Below are 27,064 nucleotides of genomic sequence, written 5' to 3' on the forward strand. Positions count from 1 at the left end.
TTTTTCCGCACCAGTCGCCTGGGCTCTGCCGCGTTGTAGTCCCCAAATAACACACAAGACACTATTAATTATGAAGCTGTTGGCCTTGCTTGTTTCTTACTGGCTATCTCTGACTTAAGTATTTATCCCATAATTGTTAATCTAAGTATTTACCGGATGGACCTCTTATTTCTCTGGCAGGCTACATGATGATTCCCTGTGTTTCTCCTACCCAGAGTCCTCCTCGACTCCTAGTCCCACATATCTTGCTTCCCTATTAACCAACAGTGCTTTATTGACATATACACAGGACTTGCACATCAAGTCAACCTTGACAAAGGGTGAGATCTTTTCTACTACTAGCAAAAACCATGTAGTTATTTACCAGTTTTTACATTATGTACGAAATTAAAAGATTGACTTGTTTGTCTTTACTCAAGGTCAAAGGTCACTGATGAGCCTGCTGATTAATTTTTTCTCAAGTCTTACTGAAGGTCATTGAAGGAGTGTGATTTTCCTCTAGTAACCAATGGATCATTCCCCAGATTTCATTATTGTAGGAGTTCCAGTATAACTCACTCCTGGCCAGGCATCATTAAATTAAAATTTTCTGAAACATTAAAGATGATTTAGTGATTTCTTTTTATCATCTTCTCTATTTGAGGTGGAAGACTGAAATAAAGTGCTTCCATCATGTAAACATGGTTAGCATGCTAAGAGAGGCTACATAGCATTTAATATATATTAGTGTAACCAAGATTAGAACATTCTGTATAGAATAAATAGAGTATGTGTACACATGTGTCAGTTATAGGCCTGTTTGTGCTTCATTAATTCATAGGACAACAATACTCTTCATTGATATGTTAACATTACTCAAAAGGGGATGCTAGTATTTATTAGTAGGATAAATCTAATAGTGACAGTATCATATCATCAAGCAATATTTGCTAAAAAGATGTTTGATTTAAAAATAAGAAATACTGTTTCCATTACTTCTAAGACACAAAAATAAATTCATGATTTAATATTGGACATCATGACAAGTTTTCTAGATAATTTAATGATGGGAGCTATTTTCAGTGTTTTTCCTGAGACTTAAGTCCCATGAAATAATGGTTTCCATGTAGGAAATCTGATGTGTAATCAGATTTAAAATAATAGAGTACATTTAAACATACAGAGACTGGACAGTAGCAGTATGCACAAAACTTGCACATGTCAAGCCAGACAGTGTCCCAGCACTAAGAAGGAGAAGTGGATACAAGGTTCCATACATAACCAAGAAGTTATTTGTAATTGCTACCAATTGGAAAAGCAAAAAATTAGATTTCTATAATGGAGCAGTACTGAGTATATCAACCATGCTTCAGGGAGAACTGATGCTTTTGACTTGTTGGCCAACAAAATATAAACTAAGTGTTATATTTGAATATTTTGGGGGGTTATTTTGGAACTTTTGACTTATTATTTGTTTTACTTTCATTTTTGTGTTTTACAGCATGATTTGTTTTTGAGGGAGAGAAAAAAGAGAGAGAAAATATATATATATTGTGTTAAAGGAGGTAAGGATAAAGAGAGGAGTTGAGAGGGTAAATTCATGATCAAATATATTTTTAATAAATTGTATTAAATAAATCAAAGCAAGAGAGGGAATAAAAACAGAAGTAATCCCTAGGATTTCAGAAATGATGTGTTTTAAATTCATACATATTACTCTATAGATTTCCTTTTGTTAGAATCATAGTAATCCATTAAGTTGTCATCTACTATTATCTAGCCACATAGGAAATATGATCTTGTATTGGGTTGGTTGAGATGGGTTCATTTGTGAATCTCTCATCTTTGAAATGTTGTGTTGATTTTCAAACCTCAGCACATAGCTTTGTTTGGAAAAAATAGTCATCAAAGAAGTAATCAAGGCAACATGGGTTGAGAATGGTGGGCCTTCTGTAGTAAAAGAAGGCTGCCTTTTATTAGATAAGAGTTTGGGCACAGATACAGTGAGAGACCATTAAGGCATAAAACTGGGTAACATATCTACAAAGTAAAAAAAGCTAAGAATTTCTAGTAAAGCACTATTAACTCAAGTAGATGCTCAAGCATAGCACACTAACATCCTCAGAATCATCTGCGCATGCCCACACTTTCTGTTGGATTTCTAGAGTCGGAACATTAATTATTTAATAAATGACACATATATATCAAAAATAAATAAAATAGCAAAGGAAATGAAAAGATAAATGCGAAGATTCAAGCTGTCCAATGAGTCAAGTGAACTTGATTGAGCTTGATGTTCAGAGACACTTCTGAGGGAACCCTATAATTGCACTAAATTTATTGTTTATTTTATCTATACATAAAGTATATGCTAATTTCCATAAAAGCCCTCTTAGTCTACATGTAAAGTTTAGTTTTTAATTGTTGGCCAATTAAAAGTGGCATGCTTTGACTGGAAAAGCAGTTTTTCCTGAGTCAAGAGAAATGAGCAAACCAGGAGTCAATTAAATTTTATACAAAAGTTATATGCTGCAACCAGCAGAATTAATTCACTATAAACCACATTTTGTTATGACTGAAATGTATAGATACATATTTTAAAAAGTGGTAAAATACCTGAAATATGTTATCAATAATATCTGTAAATAATAAATATAGCTCTTTCCTTTCATCACAATGGACTGTGGCCACCACCATCCATGTAGTATAAAAAATATATTTATTTTTACTATCAGCATATTCTGTTCCTCAGCTCGGACCCTTCAGGGGGAATCTAGGTAGTATGAAGTTCAGAGTCTGGGATGAAATGCTGCCTGTGTGGAAAGTAGATTTTTGTGGAAATTTCTTCAGTCTGATTTTTCAAGAAACTTTTCTGTGTTTTAAATAAAATATACCTCACCTATGAGGCAGTTCCTTTTGTTTGTTTGTTTGTTTTTGAGACAGTGTTTCTCTGTATTGTTTTGGAGGCTGTCCTGGAACTTGCTCTGTAGAGCAGGCTGGTCTCGAATTCACAGAGATCCACCTGCCTCTGCCTCCTGAGTGCTGGGATTAAAGGTGTGCACCACCACCAACACCTGGCTATGAGGCAGATTCTTGACATTCATGCTTCATTTCTTTTAAATTTAAGTTTTCTAATAAATAAGAATACAGCCTTCTCAGAGCCAGGTAAAGTAATGCCATTGTATGCATGTTTCGTTGGGGTTAACTCAAGCCTGAGTTTCAATCCTGAACTTTGACTATATATATAGACATTTATATAAGCAGTTTAAATTCTAATTGGTCTCAATAATATAAACCTTAAATCATATACAGGAGCAAATTCTGAATGATCAGAGAGGCAGAGTAATAAGCCACTATTTCTTACCTCTCATGAATCCTCAGACTAGAGGGCCAATCCTGTTCCTATGAATCCTCAGACTGAATGCATTGAGCCCGTGTCTCTTTCTGGCCAGTCATACCACTTCTTGTCTCAAACTCCCTAATACTGGGATTAAAGGTGTGAGCTACTACAGCATAACTCTGTTTCTCTTCTAAACCATCAATTTATTTTAGACAAGGCTGGCCTTGAAATCACAGAGATCTGTCTGCCTCTGTCTCTGGAGTACTGGAATTAAAGGTAAGTACCACCACTGCCTGTTCTCTATGGCTAACTAGTGTGGCTAGCTCCACACTCTGATCTTCAGGCAGGTTATATTTGTTACAACACAAACAAAATATCACCAAACATTTATACCCTTCCATGAAGTATACAGAAATGTTTTTGTGGTTGAAACAGGAAGTTAGTATTTTTCCTTATGAGCTTTATCCCATTATTGGAACATATTTAAGTCAAATTGTCACTTGAAATGTGTTTTAACTATATTATCCTGTTGAACGGAAAGCATCAAAGGGGAAAGTGTGCTGACTGTCATTTTTCTTCTCCTCATGCATTTTAAGCCTGTGTATGTTGCAATGCAACATTTTTGTCTATAGGATTCATGCTTAGGAAGTGCACAATCAAGGGAAAATTTAAAAACCAAATCCCATATGCTTAAATAATTTACAGTTTTGTGTTGGCTGTATTCATTGCTGTCCTGGATGGCAATCTACACACTGGCCTCACAGTAAAATGTTTCAAAAGATACTTTTTTCATCTCATTTATAGAAATCTCTCCCAAAGTAAATATTTTAGACCACTATGGAAAATTCAGTCCCAGTGACAATGTTGTCTCAGTATTTTATTTCTAAGCACAGCTAGAAATAAATGGGTATTTTTTGCTACCTTAAACATGTTCAATTTAGGATCTTAGCATGTTTCTGTTTGAATATGTTTATGCATATAAATATAGGGAAGGAGCATAAACAGGATAAATCATTTTTATTCCTTGTGAAAACAGGTTTACTATCTGAAATTACAGGGACTGAACGGATGTCTTTGGGTAAGCAGTTGAGAAAAATCAGAGTGGAATATTTGTCATATCTGTGGAAGACCACAGGTGGAAATTATATCATGACTAACTCTCCCTCCCATTTTCATTCAGACTGAACACAAACCCTCTCTATCCTGATATTAAAACATGTATCGTAGATGTTGGATGGATCTCTGACAAGTGCTCATCTAAATACTACATTTTTAATTTTTACCTCAAGTCAGCATTATGCTGATGTTGTAAACCAAAATATATGGTTATATTTTGTGGCAGCAGTGTAAACTTGAGTTCAGCAAAATATTAGTGGTGTTGATGTCCAGTTTAGTCTGACATATTTCCTTACATACAGTTTTGCAAACTTTTTAAATTAATTTTATGGCATGCTTCTTCTAAGTAGCCAGTGCCTGGCATGTTTCGGTATAATTACACAATTTTCATAATATCTGAACTCATTTTCCAATAACAGTTATAGCTGTAGTCATGAAAAGAATGTTCTGAACTCTTCAAACTACTAGAGTCAAGGAAAACTCTTTCTACTCACTTTTTCATATACTAATGCTTCACCATGAGTTGAATTTGTTACAACCTCCCATCAAGTAATGTCTGTCAGTGTGGTTAGGTTGTTATACAGTTGGTTCAAGTTTCAGCTTTAAATTCTATTATCTGCCTTAAGATAATTTTGGTACTTCACATAAAAGTTAACTATCTTTCCCCTTCTCGCGTATTATATGGGTTAAAAACAAAAATTTTTATAAGTTTATGGTATGTCAATCTGAAAACACACATTGAAGGCAAATGATGAATAACTGAGAAAAAGATGAATAGGGGATGTACTGTTATTAGTAGTAAACTAATAATTGCACAACAGAATACATAATTAATAATAATTAGTAAAATTATTATGAAGCTGGGCGGTGGTGATGCATGCCTTTAATCCCAGCACTCAGGAGGCAGAGGCAGGTGGATCTCTATGAGTTAGAGACCAGTCTGGTCTACAAGAGCTAGTTCCAGGACAGCCTCCAAAGCCACAGAGAAACCCTGTCTGGAAAAACCAAAAAAAATTGATAATGAAAATATTAAAAGCTACAAAAGCTTATTTATAAATATTAAATCATTACAGATTTTAATGTATAAATATCGATGTTTTGCTATAATGTTCTTTGAATTTAACTAAGATAGTTTAGATTTATGTTGTTTACTTTTCTTTAAAACCTTGCATAGCAATTAAAGCTGAGTAATGACTGGATAGTAAGTACCAAACCATGCTTCAAATCCTGTCAGTGTACTAATGAAAAATTCATGCTGTTTTATTATACAGCTGAGCTGAGGCAGAAGTATTAAGAATGGACAGGGGATGATAATGTTAGGACTATCAGGTGTATATATTGAAGTGGATTTGTTACTATAACTGCAACGAGACTACATTGATGATACAAGAAGTACTTTTATTAACCTTTCAAGATAAGAATTATTTAAAAAGTGTACTTGATAAGATTGTAGTGTGTATTTTTAGTAATGATTGGTCTTTGTCATTAGTTTTTCAATTGGCATGTTTATGAAGGAGTTAGAACCTATATGAAAAATTGCTGTAATGCAGGAATTATGTACATTATGCCAATCAATGAAATTTCAGTCTAATTTTCTTGGAGCAAATATAAAATAAATAAAACAATCAATGAAAATTTTCAACTTCCTTTTATTTTCATTCATAATAGTCTGACTTTTATCATTTATCCATCTTAAAAAATAATTAAATTATGGGAAAGCTATACATCATAAATTTCATATCATATAAAACTTTCCAAAGCCACATTACTGAAAAAGTTCTTAACAGCAACATTAAGCATATTGCTTAACTGTAGTGTTGAGTTTATATCTATAAACCTATGATTTTCAAGATGAAAATAGTGTTGCATAGTACGAATTAGTGAACAAAAGCCATCTACTCTCTAGAAATATATAAACTATTAGTTTCTTATGATTTGTTTATCACATATTATATAAAATTGCAACATATTCTTTCAGGATGTCAGGAATAATAATTCAAATTACATTTGCTTTAAAGATATAGCATTATGATGGTTTTGAGATTACACAAGATAATGTTCATAAAATTCCTTCTGGTTGCACTCTTGAACATTTTTGGCTTCTTACAGTTAAGTTCTACAGTTGGGCAAGATTTCCTCTTGGTGAGCAGGAGCACTGTGTTCTCATTTTGGTTTGTCTGTTCCTTCAAAATACATTTAACCAAGACTGAAAGAGAGGGTGTTGCAATATTTTCCTCATATATGCATTTAAAATATAAGTGCATTTTCTAATCTTTGAAGGGGATTGGGTTATGCAATAAAATAGTATAATTAACTCCTACTTCCTGCTACAAAGAATACAGGTAAAAGCAACATATGGGAAAATGCCTCCCCTCTATCTTTGGGTCAATGTGTACTGCACATTAATGTTTAATGGTTTCTTTTTTTATTTGGTTCAATTTTATTGTTCATGAGCATAAGCAAGTAATTGCAGAAACTGGAGCCAGGCAAGCTTTTGCATATACCTCTGCCAGTGCAGTGACCTGCAACACCCCTGGTATTTCACTCCTTGGCCTCTGCTAAGTGGTGTCTGCCAGTCATTTTAAATTGTGCCAAGCTGTGTAGCGGTTTTATGATGTGAAAAACATCCATTAAGTTCTAGTTGGAATCTTCATACCACATCACATTATGTGTAAACAAAGCCAAAGTCTAGCTTTAGCCTTGAGAACTGAGTATTTAGAGAAATAAACAAAAAGAATAGATAATTTTTAAAAAACCAAAACAAAGCAGAGATAATGAAATGGCTTAATAAATAAATCTGAAGAAAAACTACATTATCCAGATGTTCCTTATGTATTTCATTTCAACAATAATATTCCTTAAGTGTCTTAATTTCAGACCTCCTTGAAAATTCAATATGAGGTTCCTGGGATGGGGAGGGATGTGTTCATATACAAAGACCGCTAAGTTTTGTCCTCTACCACACAAAAAATAAGACTTCATCAGATGACAATCTGATCCATTTGTACTAATCCTAACTACTGGCTTCTCTCCATCCCTATTTTGTTTCATTTATCTTAAGTAATGTTGATATTTTCTCTTTAAATTAGGTTAATAGGGTAAAATTAGGACGACTTTCATTTAGTTGCAACTCATCAGAAACACATTGAATACAATGTTACTAATAAGTATTTGTAATAAACATTTCTTACTTATAACCAGAACTGATTAAAGAATAGATGTGAATAATTCTGCCCGTAGGAAATTTAGGAGTAACCCCACATTCATAAGTCAAGATAAATTTAGAATAATTATTTTATGGCCTAATAATATTATAGTAAACCAAATAAACAGATATTTTCAGCAGTTTTTATAAAAACTATGAGAAGACAACTTATCAACACAGCTATAGGAAAGGTGGTAATAAAAGATAATTGAGTGGTTTGGTTTTCTTATTTTATCATCCTCATACAACATTCAGAAGGATAAAGGTGTTCTTGGCAAGCAGATTCAAACTGACTGAGGGTAACAGACCTTAGGACTGATGACCCAGCCACATTGACTTTCACACTCGGCACTAATTGAAGACAACTGTATATATTCATTTTATTTGCTAAACTGTGCCAAATTAGTGCGTCTGAGCATAAAGTAAAGCTCCGGAGTGTGATTGATGTAATTGCTACTAGCCAGTCATTGTGTTTACAACTGAATCCTAGCCCCAGCTGGTACAGAGGAAACCTATTAGCACATAACTGGTGAATAATACAAGGCTAACCAGAGCTTCAAAGAAAAAATACATGCTTCAACAACATATATTCCTTTATTCTCTAATTGTTATACGTGGCATACAGTGATGACAATGGCATTTGGTAAATTACAACAATCAGGAGAATCCATGTGCTCAAATTTGCTTGGACTGTAAAGATAGATCTTTCCATATAACCACTCAGAGGTGATATTAAAAAAGTGGCCAGAGAGAGAGCAGGTAGTAGCTGCATGAGATTTTATGTGCTGTGTGATCTGAATGAGGACTAGGACAGTGTCCTGAAAGATCACACCGAAAGAGTAAATAGCTAGGCTTTTTATTTATTTATATTTTACTAATCTGTCTGTAGATGAGGCAGGAAGGAAAGAGAGAGTGATAGAGTTTAAAAACTATCAGAAAGCATGAAAATGATGAAGGCAGTGTTTAAATTGCCCTTAAAAAATAATAACAAATTAATATGGCACTAACTGACTGTCTCTAATTACACCTTGAGAACCACATGAAAGATCAGCGTGATGAGCAAATAATTTTCTGGGGTCTCCAGAGCAGTTGTGTTAATGTCCACATAATGGTTCTTGGTATATGTCAATAGCATTACCATTCCCTGACTTGCAAAAGGATACTCCTAAGCACAACAAGGCACCTGCTAGTGGCCTCATACTTATGCTGTGGTGCTCAGTATGAGCACTGCTTAACAGGGGTGATGAAATAGTTTTATTCACTGAGGGCCTACTGTCTGGCAAACAATGTAAAATACACTCTAGGAAAATTGTTCAACTTATCCCACAAGTCAGTGACTCCCAAGGAACAGATGGGTAAAATAAAGACTGAAGAATATGCTTAAGAACTGAAGAGTCAATAATTTGGGTTCGAATAACTCAGATGGGGTTTAAGTTGAGGTTGAAAGATATTTGCAATCTAACATTGGAAGCAAGTTATGCCTTGTTATTCTTTTCATATGTTCTTCTTATTTACTCAGCTCCTCTACATTTATCATGATTACATGGGAAGTGAAAGGGATTTGATTTTTGGAGAAAACTGAAATTCTTGGCAGTTTTCGATTAGATAGATATTAATTAGGACCATCCACTTGCCCTTCTAATTTATAGAACTAAATGTGTTCCTCCTGCATGCAAACCTTCAAAACGTTAGTTCTTATGAATGAAGCCACATATCTACTTTTATCTCTTTATAGTCATCCACTAATCTTATATTCAAATTATAAACAAAACAAATGTCACTTAATTATTAGTTTCTACTGTACTGAAAGTTTTATGTTAATAAAAACAGAAATAAGAAAGAGCTCATTAAATATATTCTTTGAGGCTATACATCAAGATTCAAAATAGTAATCAGGAATTTTATTTAAAAGGTCTATATCCTCAGGTCATAATTAAAAACATGTTTGTTATACATTTTCATAGAAAATAATTCCTCAAGTGTTTTGTTTTCTGATTATAAAAGTCAAACAGGACAAGTGAATTCGGAGCACTTATTAAACACATTCGACTTAGAGAATAAATCATGAAATGGGATGGCCAGTGTGAGGAATCCATGTTCTGTTCTGGAAAACTTTTAAATACTATGAAAGCAAACTGAACAGGAGAGCTCACAAGATTATGGTCACAAATGGATTTACAAATAAAAGAGTAAAATGATTTATTTTAAAGTTGGTTAAAAAATGTATGCAGAATGTTAACTAAATAAAGAATTGTGTGAATAATGGATTTTTATCCAAGACTGGAAGAAAAAAGTGTTCACATTTAATTCAAAATTAATAAATAATGTGGAAATAACCAAAATAGTGCTTCTTTCTTTAATTTTTGTCTTTCTTTTTTATTTATTTTTAAAATTTCATTTACATTCCCACGACAGTTCTCACTCCCATGCCTCCTCTTGCCCGATACCTCCCCCCATCTCCCTTCCAGCTCATCCACAGTCCACTGCTCCTTAAGGGTAAGGACTCCCATAAGGACACAACATAATCTGACACAATAGGCTGCGGCAGAACCAAGTCCCTCTCTCAGGTTAAGGCTGAGCATGGCATCCCACCCTATAGAATGGGCTACAACAAGCTAGCTCATGTACCAGGTTTGTATCCTGGTCCTACTGCCATGAACCCCTCAGCTAGTCCAAACTTCAAAAATGCCTCCCACATATGGAGGGCCTAGTCCATTCCTCTGGAGTCTCCACAGTTGTAGGTCTAGAGTTCATGAGTTTCCAATAGCTTGGTTTAGCTATAACTATAGATTTCTCCTTCATGGTCTTTACCTGTCTTGCTCATATAGCCCATCCTTCCTCTCTTCAACTGGATTCTTGGAGCTCTGCCTGGATCTTGGTTGTGAATCTCTGCATTTAGTTCCATCACTTGCTGGATGATGGCTCAATGATGATACCTGGGTTATTCACCAGTCTCATTGCTAGTTAGGTCAGCTCGGGCCTACTCTCCACTATTGCTAGCAGTGTTAGCAGCAATCCTCTTGGGGGGATGCAATGGAAGAGCAATGAAAGAGATGTCTTAATAGAGAGAGCCACTATGGGCATAGGGAGAAATCTGGTACTAGGGCAACTATGAATAATACTTCATAAAAGGATCAGTATTTGCCCTAGTACATGAATGGACTTTGTAAGTAAGTCCACTCCAAATAGAAGGATACTCTCGCAGCTAGACACACGGGGGAGGGACTAGGCTCTGCTCCAAATGATATGACAGACTTGGAAGATGTCCTCTGGAAGGCCTCACCTTCCCTGCAGAGCAGAAAGAGGATGGGAGAGGGGTTCAGTGGGGAAAACGGGAGGGAACTGGGATTGACATGTAAAACAAGTTTGTTTCTAATTTAAATAAAAAAGGGAAAACCAATAAAGTAAAAAGTACCCCAGATGAGAAAAAAGAGCAGAAATTATCTGCACCCTATTTCTTTGACCCTTTTGAGGAACCCTTTGTTCTTAAGACAAGATATAGTTTGGCTTGTTCCCCTCTGCAAAGAGAAGACTGTCAGGTCATGGCATTCATCTGAGCACAGCACTTGGGTGGGAATAGGCGATACACTTCAAGGCACACCACTTGCACACATTGGTTAAGACCTAAGAAGTAAGTTAACTTCAAAACCAACTCTTGCTAATCCCAAACATCAATTCAAGCTTGTGTCTAACCACAATGACAATGGTATAATAACCTATATTAAAAACCTACAATTTTTAGTTAGAGAAAGCTTGGTAAAATGCCAGAGTCACACACTGCCTTCTGAATTTGCTGTCCCTGTGTCTGGTGTGGGATCTGAGCACATGCATCCTCATCTTCCCAAGTGGCAAAAAGATGCTTGTAGGAGTGAACCCCACAAAGCTATCTGCCCATCAGGGCGGGGTCAAGGTAGAGATAAAAGGAAGTGAAAGGAAAAGGGGCTTCCCTTTTTCTCCTGGAAGCCAGCCACACTTCTAACTCCTGGTCTGTGCGACTCTCTCTCTCTCTGGTAAATAAATATATTGTTTTCCCTATATAGCATCGAATATCGTTATAGATGCTGAGTTTTTGAGAATATTAAGCACAGAATTCTACCAGAGAGCATCTCTATATATGAATAACAAAACATGAAATGCTTATTTTTTGTAAGCTAAATACATTTAGTTGCGAAGAAACTTCCATAATTCAAAAGCAGAATTTTGGATGTTGTAGATATAAATATGGCTGCTATCATAAGCTTACTCTAGGTGTGTTCAGTGAGGGAAGAGTAAGGATTATACCAGCTACATATTTGAAAGAAAGAGTGTAAAATTTTATTTCAAGTGGGTGTATTGGAAAAATGATGAACGAGGACTTTATGTCTGAGAAAACAGTTTGAGGATGACACTAAAAATCATTAAAATTCCAATATTGAGAATTTTAAATAACAACTTTTCAGTCAGCTATGGCTTACAGATTCTGCTTCTTTATAAAAATAAGTATACCATCTTAAATTAAGACCTTCAAAATAAGTTGAGAAATAAATACAGACAAGAAGAAGAATAGGGTGCTGGGCTGTTTAATGAAATTTAGGATCAGCACTAACATTATGAAATCAGTTAAAAAACATGCATCTTTTGGAAAAGACAGAACTGAGGAAGATATGATCATTCTATAATGAACTTTTAAACTAATTATGTTTAAAAAGTATTTCCTTCACATAAAAAGGTTATACAACCACATGATGTTCTTCAGTAATTTCTCTTTACATCTTGATTTAGATATGATAGCCTCATACTCTTAGAATTACGTCTAAATATTTGGCATTTTTCATTATGGCCAAATACTCCAGTGTCAGAGCAGAAACGTGCAATAAAATGATGAGATACTTTGATATCTCTCAAAAGAAAATGGGGCTTTGCAGCTTTCATGTGCATAGCTTCACTCATGCGTCAGGGTTGCCAATGTAGGTGAAGGTCTAGTAGCTGAAAACACAGTTTGACAAGGTATAAAATATAAGGAGAACTGGTTTGATCATTAAACACTGTATGCTCTGATTGCAACTTCTGGGCCCATGCTAAAGAACATGAGTTCTGAGGTTTCAACACTGCAGCTAATGAGACAACTGTGGTTTTCCTCAGGCCTGTTCTCTGCATTGTACTCTGGACCTGTGTTTATATATGCAATCCATTCTGGTTTTTTTGTAAGCATAGTCTTTAGTTCATGTGTGTAATTATGTGTTTTAGGCTCTGAACTTCTCAACTCTAGCATAACATCTTGGCCATCGTACTAACCAGGCCACTCATTGGCAACATATTAGATCACAATCAACTGTGCAAGGTTAGGATAGGGAGGAAGAAAAATTTTATTAGGTTAGTTTTTGCTTAAAAATAATTGGTAATATCTAGCAGGGGAAATACCATAGTCACAAAGATATTTTCCCCATGGGGAGGCTTAGCCATTGCACTCTGGGTGTGCTGACCCCTGTGATGTCCCCAAGTGCTAGAAACTTGACTGCATAATTTTTGGTAGTGGGGGACTGCATTTGTGTTCTTCCCTGTTTAAAACAATAATGACGATGATAATAAATAGTGTGTAGACTCATGGGGAAAAGAGGTCGTCAGTGAGAAACTGGATGTGCAAGAGGCCCAAAGAAGGAAGGACGTTGAAAATTGGCAAAAATTTCCTAAGCTGCCAGCCTTTAAGTATTCAGTGCTGTGCACAGCTGTCACTCTTTTTTATTGATCCAGAAGTTATGCCCAGAGTGTACTAGAGCAAATACCTGGAGCTTGTCACACACCATCCCTAGACCCTCCTCTGGAATTCTGAGTCTGGGGGCTCAGAAATAACACTGGTATCTCAGTGACAGTCTAGAGACATGGTTTTTAAAAGTAGTTTTATTGTGAGAAAATTCCTAACCCTAGGGAATCACAGTTATATTCTTTTCACTGTTATCATTCCCACAAATCCTTATATTTGATTTTTGAAGCCCAAAACCAACAATTTCATATGAAAACAAACACATCTGTGTGAAAACCCTGTCTGCTTCTTCATTCTGTGACAACAGAGGCTATAAGAGAGTAAAAGGGTATGTTGGGACAGATTATAGCATTTGCTTGGATTCCCCTATAGCACAGTAGGTTGCTGACATAATGTTGGATGTCAATTTTAAACTTGGACTGTGAAGTTGCTTAAAGGCAAGGTGATGTACTGTTTTCTCTCACATGAAACCATCTCTGTGATGCAGGAAGGAAAGTGATTTTATTTTCTTCATTAAATTCCTGATAAGTATCACTGTGGCTTCATTATTGGCCTTCTATTTTTCAGACTATAAGCATTTTTGCTGTCATGACTTGACAATTCCATCTTATGGGAAACAAGATGCATCCCCTGCTTATTAGCTAATAGTGTCATCTTGAGCTTCTTGTTTTATAAAAGAACTTGGCATATAGTGACTTCACTAGATCAAAAAGAAACTGCAGTGTTGAAAAGACTCATAGCCCTAAGTAGATTTAAATTTTGTAATGAAGTAACCCTCTGTTATAAAATATTTACTTTGTTTAAAAGAGCAAATGAGTAGCTAAAATGGCTTTTTATGTGGAAATTTCAAAACCATCAAATAGAAGCAAGGAGAAACAAAGTAAGATTTGCATTTTTTTCCCTCAGTTGTTTTTAAGTTGAAAGGCTGACTGAAATCCGGCATCCCACATTAAAGCACCAATCTCCTGCAGAGTGGATGAATTTGTGATAAATGGTCCCTCGAGCTTTATAAAACATATTCTCCATAAAACAAGCCACAATATGTTTCTTCACATTACTCAGCCTCTGACACCCAAGCTGCAGCAGCCAGTCCAGTGTTGGTACCTGCCATCACCTAGCTGTAAACAACTGTGTGTTTATTGCAGCAAAGCTAGTACATCCATTTTAAGGTTTGCAGCAGTGAAAGGCTGACTGCCTACATAAACTGGAGTGGGCTGCAGTGTTGTTGTTTTGTTTACTGCTCTTTTATTGTAGTGGTCAAATAGTTCCTTTGAGACCAGACAATAGTTTTCTACCATCTGTACAGTCAATGTCAGAGAACTTGTATGAACTGAAGCACTGTGGAAAATATTTGTAATGAGAAGACTAATTAAGTGAAATTAAAGAAGAAACACAGATGACTAATATCAGATCAAAATAATCTCCTCTTCCTCCTCTTTTGCTTCCTCCTCCTCTTTACTGGTAACATTTGCTAGGGGCTTGATGGGTGAGAATACTATCTCCTATCCCTTAATGATCAGTTACACAGAACTAGTACCTTGTTGTGTTAAATGTTTACATATCCACTCATGAAATTTATGTCTAGATAATTCTGAATAATTTAACCACACATTTAGACCTAAGTGTTATAAATGCTCAAAAAAAACCTAATACCAAAATGCTTTTGCTTACAATTATGTTACCTGAATTAGCATGATTAAAGACAAAATTACAATACAAAGTTATATAGCTGTTTTAAAAGGAAGTGATTTATTGAGAAAGTTAATAATGGATGAGATAATATGTCTTCGTTATGGTAAAAAATCATTGCATTTTAGTTAAAAGAGAAAGATTTCTTTAAAATGTTTGTGCTGTATTTTATGTATTGAATTTGAAAGTAGTACACATGGGCACATTATAAATATATTTTTAGAACTCTCATATTAAAATTTAAAAGGTTTGTCTAAATAAAGGAAGATTTTTAACTTCTATTTCACAGCATAGACTTGGCATGACTTTAAGTCATTTGCTGAGGGGAAAGCCTTTCCTTTACACATTGAAAAACTCTCTAAATTGCTTTCAAATAAATTTCACAGTGCATATGAGATTAAGATTAACATAGATTTCACAATTTATTAAAAATAAAATTTCACTTATAAATTTTCGGGCAAATTCTAATTAAGCAACTTTAACTTCAAACGCTTCTATGGACTCTGGGAGATTATTCCACATGGAGGGATGCTCTCTCAGCCTGGACACATGTGGGAGGACCAAGGCCCTACCTGGAATGATATGAAAATCCCTCATGGAAGGCCTTTCCCTCCCTGGGGAGCAGAAGTGGGGATAGGGTGAGGGGTTGGGGGAACTGGGAGATACGGAAGGAGGGGAGGGAGAGGGAACTGGGAGCAACATGTGTAAAAAGTTAAATAAAAATATTATTATTAAAAAATAAATAAAACCAAACAAAATACATATTATGAGTGGCAACTTTGAGAGAATTATAAATACTACATATAAATATGTCTTCTATTTTCCCATTTGTCCACAATAAATTAATATTTATAAAAGTTTTGAAAATATTGCAAAGTTACTGATGTTAATAGTATATATAATATTGGAGAGTATGAATTTAAAATAAATCAATCAAGATCAATCATGACTATATAACATCTGTGTTATTATACTATCACAGATTATAAAGATAATCTGGTGATTCTATAACAGTGTTTATTCTGACTGCTATAATGGCATGAACATACACATTTTTGAATAAATAAAACCTGATTAAGTCTGAAAAAAAAGAAAAGTCATGCAATTTTGTGTACCCTTACATGCTTAGAAACATATTATTTTTAAAATATATAGATGGAATTACATATAAAATGCAGCTTTCAAACACTGATGGAAGCACAGTATTTAGTATTCGTGGTGGTGAATGTTAGCATCTGGCTTAGAACAAGAAATACACAGGGCATCCAAAGGTACAACTTTGTATTTGTCTGCAAGGGGGTTTCTTTGGGAAGTTTAACTAAGAACAGAGTACACACCCAACTTGAACTCAGGTTGTGGATATGTTGCATCATCCTATTGTATGGGGTCTTGGGCTGAATAAGAAGAGTGAGGGAAAATGCCTGGTAGAAGCAAACAATCATTTTGCTCTTGGTAAGTGCTTAATTTTCCATCTTTTTTCCAAGCCATAATGAACGATGTGCCTTGAACCATTAATAAAATAACACTCTGGTCCTTTAAGTTGATTTGCCAAGTATTTGGTCGCATCATGCGAAAATTAACTGGGGCCATTTGAGTCTATACAAGTCTATCAATTTTAGTAAAAATCATCAGTGACATGGTATTTATGTAGTTGCTTCTATGGGAGGTACAAGAGGAATTTGTATGTGTTGATTTCAAATGTCTGTGATCCTGTACAGCTTATTATAATTATTGCTTTTACAAATAGGACTCATATGTACACACTGAGTTTTAGTGTTACTGAAAGAACCCACAGTCCTGATATTTTCTTGTCAAAATAGACTTATTCCAAAATAATAGAATACATTCATAGAAGTGGGAACTAATAACAAAAGACTAAAGTATCTATCACACGTTTGTAAATAATATACTCTCAAATTTTACAAGAAAAGACACAATAGTAACTCTTTTATTCTTTTTAGCGGGTAATAATTTCTTAATAAATTAGCAACATATTCATGTATAGATGGATGTATATCCAAGAATTTACGTAAGATTTGAATGGCTGAATGATCAACAATAAGTGAAAACTTTCAGGTGTGTGATACTTGATCATGAAGCTACATACTAAGTAAAAATGTAAAATATTATCTATCAGGTACTTCTAATTTTGTGAAGTAATAAACTGGCTATTTAGATGAGATTGGGCATGAGGGTGATATAACTTTAGATAGAATTTGCTATTTAGCAAAAAAGTTATTGATACAGTAATTTCAATTTTAAAATAGCATGTATTTCATTCAAGGAATTTCCAAATCACTACAGTGAACTCCAGAAGAGATATGAAAAAGGAATACAAACACTTCACATCATTGGAGAAGTCCATCTTCAAATTATTAAGTAAAATGAATGATGTGTATAATATACAATACAGCATCAATACTGATACTTCTTATTACTTCTTAAGGTAGTCAATATTTTCCAAAAATAATTAGGAAATATGGTTAGGTCAACTACACAATTTTGAAAATGCAAGTTAGTTAATAGCTTGACTAACTTGGAGAATAATGTGAGACAGTTACAGTTAATTGTAGTTGGAGGATTTTCTTTTCCTACCCTCCAGTTCCCAAATAACCTCTCTAAGGCTTAATATTAATTAAAATTGCTTGGAAGATGGTTCAGGCTTCTTACTGGCTAGTTCTACATATAACCTAACCAATTTCTAATATTCTGTACCATGATGTCTCATGGCTTGTTACCTCACTTACCTGGTGACTACATGGAGTCTCTCTGACTCTGCCTTTCTTCTCTTCATATCTTTGCTTGAATTTCCTGCATGGCCCTTTTCTGCTTGGCCATTGTTCAAATGAGTATTATTTATCAACCAATAAAGCCAAAACATATTGTCAGCATACAGAAGGACAGCCCACATCATATCTGTCAGTAGAGCATGAGATTTTTTTAATATCAGAGTCATGGGTTTGAGCCTCATTTTAGGCACCAGTATATAGCATGAGTTCTAATAAGTCTTAATAATAAAAGCTTAGAGTTAAGTATAGCAGAAAATTCTGAGAGAAGAGAAAGATGGAGGAACAAAAACACGGGAATCTTACCTACTCAACTGCCCAACTGAAAAGATACTAAGATCCTGTTACCTCCTGCCTTAATTACTTCCTCTCCTGTCCAACCATATCACTTCTTGTCTGTCTGCACAGACCTCCAGATCTCTATGGTTAACTGGTGGCTAGTTCCACCCTATAATCTTTAGGCAAGCATTATTTGTATGAGTATAAACAAAATATCACTACAATTAATGTTTGCTCATGTATAATTTTGTCTGAATAAAGACATTAAGTGAACACAAAGAAATACATGCAGCTGAGTGGACTTTATTTCTTTATTTTTTTTTACAGAGGAGCTACCTATCACATATTAGCTGTGTATGCAATTTTTACATTGTATGTTTTATATTATTGTTTTAGTGGAAAAAGCCATTTCAACCTACAGGAAGTTTGGTAATAGAGGTGAGATTCATATTAATCACAGTAGCACTTAAGCATTAACTCTTTGTCAGAGTTCTGTTTTGAAGCAATTATGTATCTGAACTCAGTCAATCATCTTAAAGTCTAATGGTACCAACATTTTTTTACTTGTTTCTTCTGTGCCCTATGATGAGAACAAATGGCAATAAATGTTTCCTCTGCAGCATTTAGTGGGGGATTTATAGAGACATACAGACAGTGGTTCGCCCTCAGAAGACTTCCATGCCAGGGAATGTTCCTGTTGAGAAGTTTGAACTGTCAGACAAATTTTCAAGAGTTTGTTGGTAAAGGCATTGGATTGAGGAAAGTTTCAGGATATAGATAGTTTCAAAATTTTGTTTTATTATCACTCTTAATTATTGTGGATACTTTAGGATAGACGATATAATTTTTAAAAAAGACAAGACAACTTTAATCAATGCTAATTCACTCAGGAACCATGTAATTCTCTCTCAGAATGCAGCAAGTATTGACTACCACAATAGTAAATTGAACTGTCAGGATGAGTCATATTCAGAAGTAATCATGGATCCAGAAACCTCTTCCTCCCTGTTATCAGTGCCATTTATTTTATATATACATTTAGAAAGCAAGTCACTGTAGTTAATGTTAATGTAGTTGTCAGTGTGAATCTTATGTTGATTGTGTGAATCTTGTTTGATTACACTTATAGATCCTTAAATATGATTGTATTTTAAAGAAAATTCTTGAGGATTTTTTTGTTGTTGTGGCTGTTTTTGTTTTTGTTTTTCAAGACAGGCTTTCTCTGTGTAGCTTTGGAGCCTGTCTTGGATCTTGGTCTTCAGACCAGCCTGGCTTCAAACTAACAGAGATATGCCTACCTCTGATGGGATTTTAGGCCTGTGCCACCACCACCCTGCCTAAAGAAAATTCTTGAATTAACCTTTGATGTTACAACTAGGATGGCTTCATTCTCTACCATAGTCTACAAACTATCCTACTCAGTTGTGAATCACAAAATTATTGTTATTCTATGGCAATCCAGATGCTACTTAGGACTTTTTCTTGGCATTATATTTTCTTTCTCATCCACTTACCTCATGAGGAACTGTATGTGCTCCAGTTGTAAATTTCTGTTTGTTCATGAAAATGTAAATTGTGTTTAATGTTGCATAAAATCTGAAGGCAGACTCCTTAGGTGCAAGTATGTCCTGTTACCTTGTCTCCTGACTCTCGGCTCTTCAGGAGACTATTCCTTATGCTCTCAGTGGATTTCTGAGTTGGGAATACTCATGTCTCTGTATCTAGAAGCAACATCATGCTTTAGAACACATTTACCCATGTTAAAAAGAGCAAAAGAAATAGCCAACCTGGAATTAATTGAATTGTATATTCTCAGTTTCTCTCTATGCACACTGCAGCCTTGTGATAAATAATCCTCTTTCAAAATGTGTTTTTTTCTGATACATTATTCTGAAGTCAGGTTGGTGAGAAATATATTCAGTAAATAAAGATGTTTCTCTATTGTGTACTTATAAAAGGCTTTTCTTGTAGAAGGTTAAACGGCCACATAGTAGTAGGATCCAGAAAGTGCATAAAAAGGTCCTGCCTGCTACCTTTTATGCACTTTCTCCATGGGGGCTGGGGAGCAGGTGGAGGGACAAGGGAGGAGGGATGGGAGAGGGAGCTGGGACTGACATGTGAAACATTCACATTTCTAATTTAAATAAAAACATATATTGAGAAAAAAGGTAACAGGTAAAGCAAAGATTTTTCTGGCCCCAATTCCCCCATGTTTTGCTAACTTTTGGGGAGGCACAAAAATATAGGTCATGCGGTTTTGTCTCAGACAGTGCTTGCTTACTTCAGCCCTTCCCCTCGATCTAAGAGACTATCAGTGAGGGTCTATAAGTCAATAAAGTACTTTCCTATCTACTGGGCTCCTGTGTCTGTGATAATACTCAACCACCATTGCTCAGTAAATGAAGGATAAGGAAATGATTGTCTTAAGGTTTGAAAGACTCTTTGCACAGAGCATTGAAAGGGAATTGAGTTAAGAACAAGGGTTAGGATGGCAGTTTTCACTGACTTATCAGGATCAGCTAGCAATGGACAGGCAGAATGTCCATCTTCTGGTGGCAGAGACAGAAACTTTTTTGTCTTACCCGCCACTTTTTAACAGTTTTTGGAACCTTATTTGTATTTAAAGCTACCATTTTCCTCATTAGATGAGATTGACAGCTGTTCACAGCTTAAAACTAGGATACTCCTTGTGCTCATCTTCAAAATATTCCCAAGATATAACTGTGAGAATTTGTATACAATGTTCTTAGTTTTTCTTTCTATAATTCTTCTGACTTAAAACACCCAGTTCTTATTGACATATAGGTGGTAGTGCCCTTTTATTTTCCCAATGTGTATTTGTATCTTAGATGAGTGTTTACAAAGTAGCTCTTTTTGCAAGTGGAAATATTCCAGTGTTTACTGTCTATTATAGTAGCTACCAGGCACAACTGTTTGTTGTGCATTTGAAATGCATGCAAAGCTCCACGGAACTGACTGTTTAACCTCATTTAATTTAAATTATTCTAAACTTGAATATCCACATATGATTAGTGGGTACATACTGGGTTGCAAAGTCTTAGGAACACACACTCAGTCAAGTCCAGGTGATAGTTAAGTAAGCCTCACTTTATGCAAAGTGGAAGAACAGTTGGAAAGGCAAAGGTGTAAAGGAAAGGGTGATTTGAAAGTCTGGTTTTCCTGACTTAGGTTCCTCCCTTGCTACCTGAATATCAGCACAAACACACAAGTCATGTGTCCCTTCTTCAGACAACACTTTCTGGTATTCTGTATTGTATTCATGTTCTTTTCAGGCTGAAAACCTCATATTTAGAAAAATTCTGTGGATCATTGACATCATACTTCTAATTTCCTATGTATGTGGACATAATATTTGAATGTATGTTTTCATATTACAGTCTTACAAAAGTTTTTTTTCCTTTAAGAAGCTTAAGTCAGATAATGAAGATGCCAGATAAAACAATAAACAAAAACTCATTTCTGAACGAGGTGATGAGAAAGCATATAGAAAATCATATAGATTAGGTCCTAGAGTCTTCCAAGCACTTCTGAGGTTAATTTCAGATCACATCATTTGCAGTTTGTACTTTGTGTTCAATAACCATTCAATCAAATGATTTAAGCAAGACTAGGACCTAACCACAGACAGACTGCTCTGTCATTTAAGAGTTTCTCTATCACATTAAACAAGAGCTGCCTTAAGAAAATTGTGTTAAATATATATATATATATACTGCTTATTCTAATTATTATTAGAATAATATTTATTATTCTAAATTACTAAACTTACTGTTGAACTTTGGGATGATGAAAACACTATAAGTATTTAAAAATTTTTAAAAAGCTAAAACTCAGTATACTCAGTAAACTCAGTATACACAATAGCAACCCCACTGTTGTGCACTCACAAGGAGATTACTCGTTCATTGTGACCCCTATGCATGGAGCTAAGATTTCAAAAAATTGTTCTTCATTTGTTTTTTTTATTTGCTTTTATTTGTTTTTATTCAGCTAAGAGTTTCAATGGAAGATTCAACATACAATAGATCAGATTTTGAAAGTAGTCTATGTATCTTGTCATGAAATTGCACCCCACCGTTTTTACAAGCATTGTTCTAGTTATGTACATTGCTTTTTTTTCCTTTGACCCAAAATTTTAAATTTGGGAGATGCTGGTATGGCTACTAGCCACAATTTTTCTTTGTCAAGACAGTCTGAATCTGCTGACAATATTGTCTATCACCAAAATTCATAAGGTAAAGGCACAACCCCCATTGTGGTTTATTTTGGAAAGAAGGAGATGGAGAAGGAGAATCTTTGTAGGCTCCAGGGAGCAATGATCTCACCATTGGCTGGGAAAGAGTGACTCTGTAAGCCACAGAAACATCCCTCACATTTAAGAGCCTATGCTGAGACATTCAGGTAGGACTTCTGCCCACAGAAATGAGAGAAAAGTTTTCTGCAATCACCCAAACTGTAGAAATTTCTTAAGATAGTCTAAGTGTATTGGAAGTGGACATTTCAAATTCATTTGTTTAAGTTCGGAAATGATTGGCTCCAGGTTGTAAAAATTACTTTCCTTGTTGCTTCACAAAATACCTAATGAAGCAACTCTATCAGTGGAGGTTTGTTTAGGATGACAGTGTAGTATATACCATTCATCATGTTAGCTTGACAAGATAGGATATATAGTCCGTCATGGCAGGGAAGGTTTGGTAGCTGAAACAGTGTGGCCTTGTCAGTTGATGTGAAGTGGCTGATTATCTGCCATGAGTCAACAATAAGTGGAGAAAAAATGGGCCTGGAATCCCATATAATTCTGAATACCTGACCTCAGGAATCCCCTTCCTTCCAGGTTGCTCCACTTCCTAAATTTTCCATGGCATTTCCAAGCTGAAATTGTTTCAGTTTGAACAGCAGAACAGACACCCTGAGCCTCTTGGGACATTTGACATCAAACTAGTGACATGTAATAGAGAGGAAAGATCATTTGAAGTCAAAATTACTAACATGATTTTTAAGTTTTGTTTGCCATAAGTATACTACTTACATAAAATTTTAACTGCAAGTAAATATGTTGAAGCAATCTACTCACTTCTTACTTACTTTGGGCATATTATAGTAATTGAAAGTATTGGGGGAACATTATGACCCACATACCCCATACAAATTTCTTACAGTTAAAACAGCTTACCAATATTACAGGGATAAGTTTGAAATGAGTAAGGAGAATAAATGCATTCATGCATGATTGCAAGGAATAGATAAGTGGGGAATAAAAAAGACAAGAGGAAACAGCAGGAGACTTGCTGAGCCAGGAGCAGAAGTATTGCTTGGGGTAGGTGATTTGTCGTTGATATCTAATATGTCAAGGCAAGCAAGAAATATGCATGCTTGCTGGAAAATTCAGAGAGGCTATGTGGGTATTGATGAAATGAATCTTGGATGTAGTCCTATGCACTAGTAAATCATAAAAATTATTACTTGGTTCTATACATGAGCTTGTCAATCCTGGTACTGTGTCTTTCTATCTAAAATTCTGTGAGATAGATTTTTAAATATCGCTGTGTGCTCCCCAAATGTTATCATTTGCAAGGCCTACCACTCTGATTTGACTTTTCCTCTGTGGTTAGATTCTGATGAAATATATTCATTAGGCTACATTAATTATGCATGCGTCAACCACAAAGCAGGTGCTTGGCTGTAAGAGGGGCGTTTAATCAGAAAAAAAAATGATGCTAAACTGGTATCTTACTTTCTACCCTTATTTATGGGCTTCCTCACAGAACAGTAATAAAATAATATAACAACACCTAGTACCTCTGGAGAAATGCTTTTTTAGACAAAAGCTCACTTATTTTATACTATGAAATAATTTGTATTTATGTTATTAAAATTATAATAATTTTGTTTAATTTTACTGTGCATACATACTCAAAATGAAAGGTAGGTGGATGGAGTCAAAATTCTGAAGACTAGCTTTTACTAAACTTGTAACATTACCTATACTACTGCTAAATTTAGAGAACCCAGATTTTAAGTATTCTGACATAAGTAAATAAGAATTTATACTTCTCCATAAAGTTGAAGTATTTTCGAATTACACCAGATGGTGTCTAATATTTTTAAAAAGGCAAGCAGCTTTTCTAGCATTCAATATAGACCTCACACAAGCTTCACATAAATTGTGAACTGTCATATATAAGCTCAACCAAACAGGAAGCCGTTGCATGACCAGAACCACATTGTTATCAGAGTGTTACATCCTGCTGTCTAAAGGCTTTAGAGTAGCTGGCTGTGACATTTTTGTACAAAGAATGACTGCTTCAGGGTTATCTTAATGATTGAATCCCTAAAGGGTACTATTTTTACTATGATTCCCCCAGTATAAACAGTTATGCTGTGAAGAGATGATGCAACAGCAAGTTACAGAGCCCATCTTTAGCCAGATGTAGTCATGAACCATCTTCTCTTTTGAATTCCTAACTCCTCCCTTACCCCACAATATTATGGTTTTGTGCACACACACTCATACACATGTACACAGACACATACAAGCACAAACACACTACTTCTGCCTAATAATGCATATGTTTATAAATCAAAACTGCAAATATAAGCATTTGTGACATATTTTGAGGTTATATTTGCAGTGATAGTGGCCCAATTTATGTCTCTGGATGCCTAAAGCACTTGACTGAATTCCCTATGGTATATTTATATCATTAAATGTTCATATATTTGTTCTCTTGAGAATACTGCACATATGTTTAGTTGGATGTGTAGGGCACATACCTTTCCCAAAGGGAATTCATGTATCGTTTGCTTTTGTGGACCTGAGTTTTCAGTGAAGGAAATAAGATCAGAGAGACTCTAATAACTTCTTCTACTGAAAAGAATGACCTAGATTTGCTGTATACTGGCAAAACTGTGAGAGGATATTTTTATATTGCCATTTTGTCCTCCCAATTTATCTGACTGTTTTCACCATATGAGATCCCTTTCAACTTTCTCTTTTGACAATGTGGGAATGCTTTTGTATTTCTACTATCAGAAACAGAGAAGCAAGGGGTAAGAGTTAGTTGAAAATAGGAGATAAGGTTTCAGGCTTCATCTTTACAATTAAAATAATTTGCCCACCTCAATTAGCTTAGCAAGGTGTCCTCTTCAGCTACTCCTCAGCATGTATCAGCCCTGTTACATTAGTTTTAATTATTTGAAGCATATTTTCTTTATATATTTATAAAATTGCTTTACAAAATTATTTTCCATGAAGTGTCATGGAAAAGAGTGGTGAATGATCTCAACATAAAATTTGACCTTGAAAACCCTTCACACATTTCCTTTTTGAATTGCTCATTTGCACTTTACACATGAAACTTCTTTGTTTCACACCCAATTTACAATGGGCTGGTTGCCATACATGGTGCTTAAATTTTCCCTTATGAATTTTTCCTTTTCTGTAACTAATTAGTAAATATAAATGACTTCCCCAATCTGTGTAAATACATGTTAAGAAACATATATCATATTACTCATATGGCTTGTGTATCTGGTATTAAAAAGACAAAGAGCCTTTGTTGTAATTTATAGCATTCTTAGATTTCATACTATGAGTAATTTATCAGGCAAATGGTACAAATTCTTAAATTACTGATAGCATGTATTGTGTACAGGAACAGAGGAAGGGATATCAATTTGAAGTTACTGACTTCCAGCTCATCCGAGTAGTTGTATAATTTACCTCCCCTACCTTGACAAAGAATTACACATGAGCTTCCAAGCTATCTCCAAGAATATCTCCTTTAGAACCAATAAGCAAAGACTTTGCTTCACTATGTTGATTAAGACTATAGATCTTAGCATATCTTTATGACATACAAACATATTTCAATTTCTGTTCATATATACAACAATGTAAATGCATTCATTAGGAATTCATTGAGAAAAATGTTTATATCATTGAGAATTCCAAATTGAAAATCAAAAAACCTTGTCTTCTGTCTTTCTATTCTGTATATTCAACATTAACGCTTCTACCACTATACATTAAGGAAGAATGTTAAATAAATCTGCATACATTTGTAGCTATAGCTACAACTGTAGATATTATTACATGTGAGATAGAGGTACATTTCCACATAACTATAGAACTGGTACATTGAATATGTCAAATATAAAATTAACGTTCTGCATACAATTACTTCTGTCGTTTTATCTTTCTTTGTTTGAAATTATCAAGAAATTTAAGGAAGAAAGACAAAAAGTCATCACTTAATTGTACAAGCCCTAAAGATTGTGTACATATATATATATTCACATAGTCTTAAACACACTAAATATACATGTATTCATCCTAAAGTCATGCACACACACATACAAACTTAAACCATTGCAGTTCCATAAAATCCCTATTAATGACTTACAAAGGCATTTGATAAATTTTCAGCATGCAAAATCAGTTTACAGAAATTAGTTTCATTCTTCAGAAATAATAACAAAATTATACTAGCAAAACAATAATGCTTGCTACCAAATCAAATTGATGTTTAGAAGTAAACTTGAGATGACAAACATGCTGAAAGTTTCAAAACATTCATAAAATCATTTAAAACCAAATTCAAATTTCCATCAATTACTGCAGTGTTCATTCTATTCAAATGTGTTCAAAAATATCATTTAATTCCCATCAAAATCTCAGCGACATTTTATACAGAAACCATAAGAACAATTCAAAAATCATTAGAAACACTAATGACTGCATATCCAAACAACATGAGTAAATAACAAAACCAGATATATTATGTTGTGTGGCATCAAAATGTATATGAAAATTACTGTCATAACAACATGTGTAGAAGTGAAGAGAATGAAGAAATTAACCCTTGAGAAGGACGACAAACACACCTGGAATGTGATGGTGTTTCAGC

At 34.7% G+C, this 27,064-nt stretch overlaps 1 protein-coding gene and 1 non-coding gene across 51 annotated transcripts in view; both read left to right on the plus strand.

Moving 5' to 3' along the window:
• The window catches only part of Ptprd (protein tyrosine phosphatase receptor type D), a 2,190,171-nt gene that overhangs the window by 78,537 nt on the left and 2,084,570 nt on the right, over nt 1-27,064 (plus strand). The window lies entirely within an intron of this gene.
• Nucleotides 13,021-13,180, plus strand: LOC121144205. The gene has a single exon (XR_005881528.1). It is a non-coding gene; the product is annotated as a U1 spliceosomal RNA (small nuclear RNA).

This window comes from Mesocricetus auratus, unplaced genomic scaffold (genome assembly GCF_017639785.1).
Source record: "Mesocricetus auratus isolate SY011 unplaced genomic scaffold, BCM_Maur_2.0 Super-Scaffold_100014, whole genome shotgun sequence".
In the NCBI taxonomy this organism is placed as follows: Eukaryota; Metazoa; Chordata; class Mammalia; order Rodentia; family Cricetidae; genus Mesocricetus; species Mesocricetus auratus.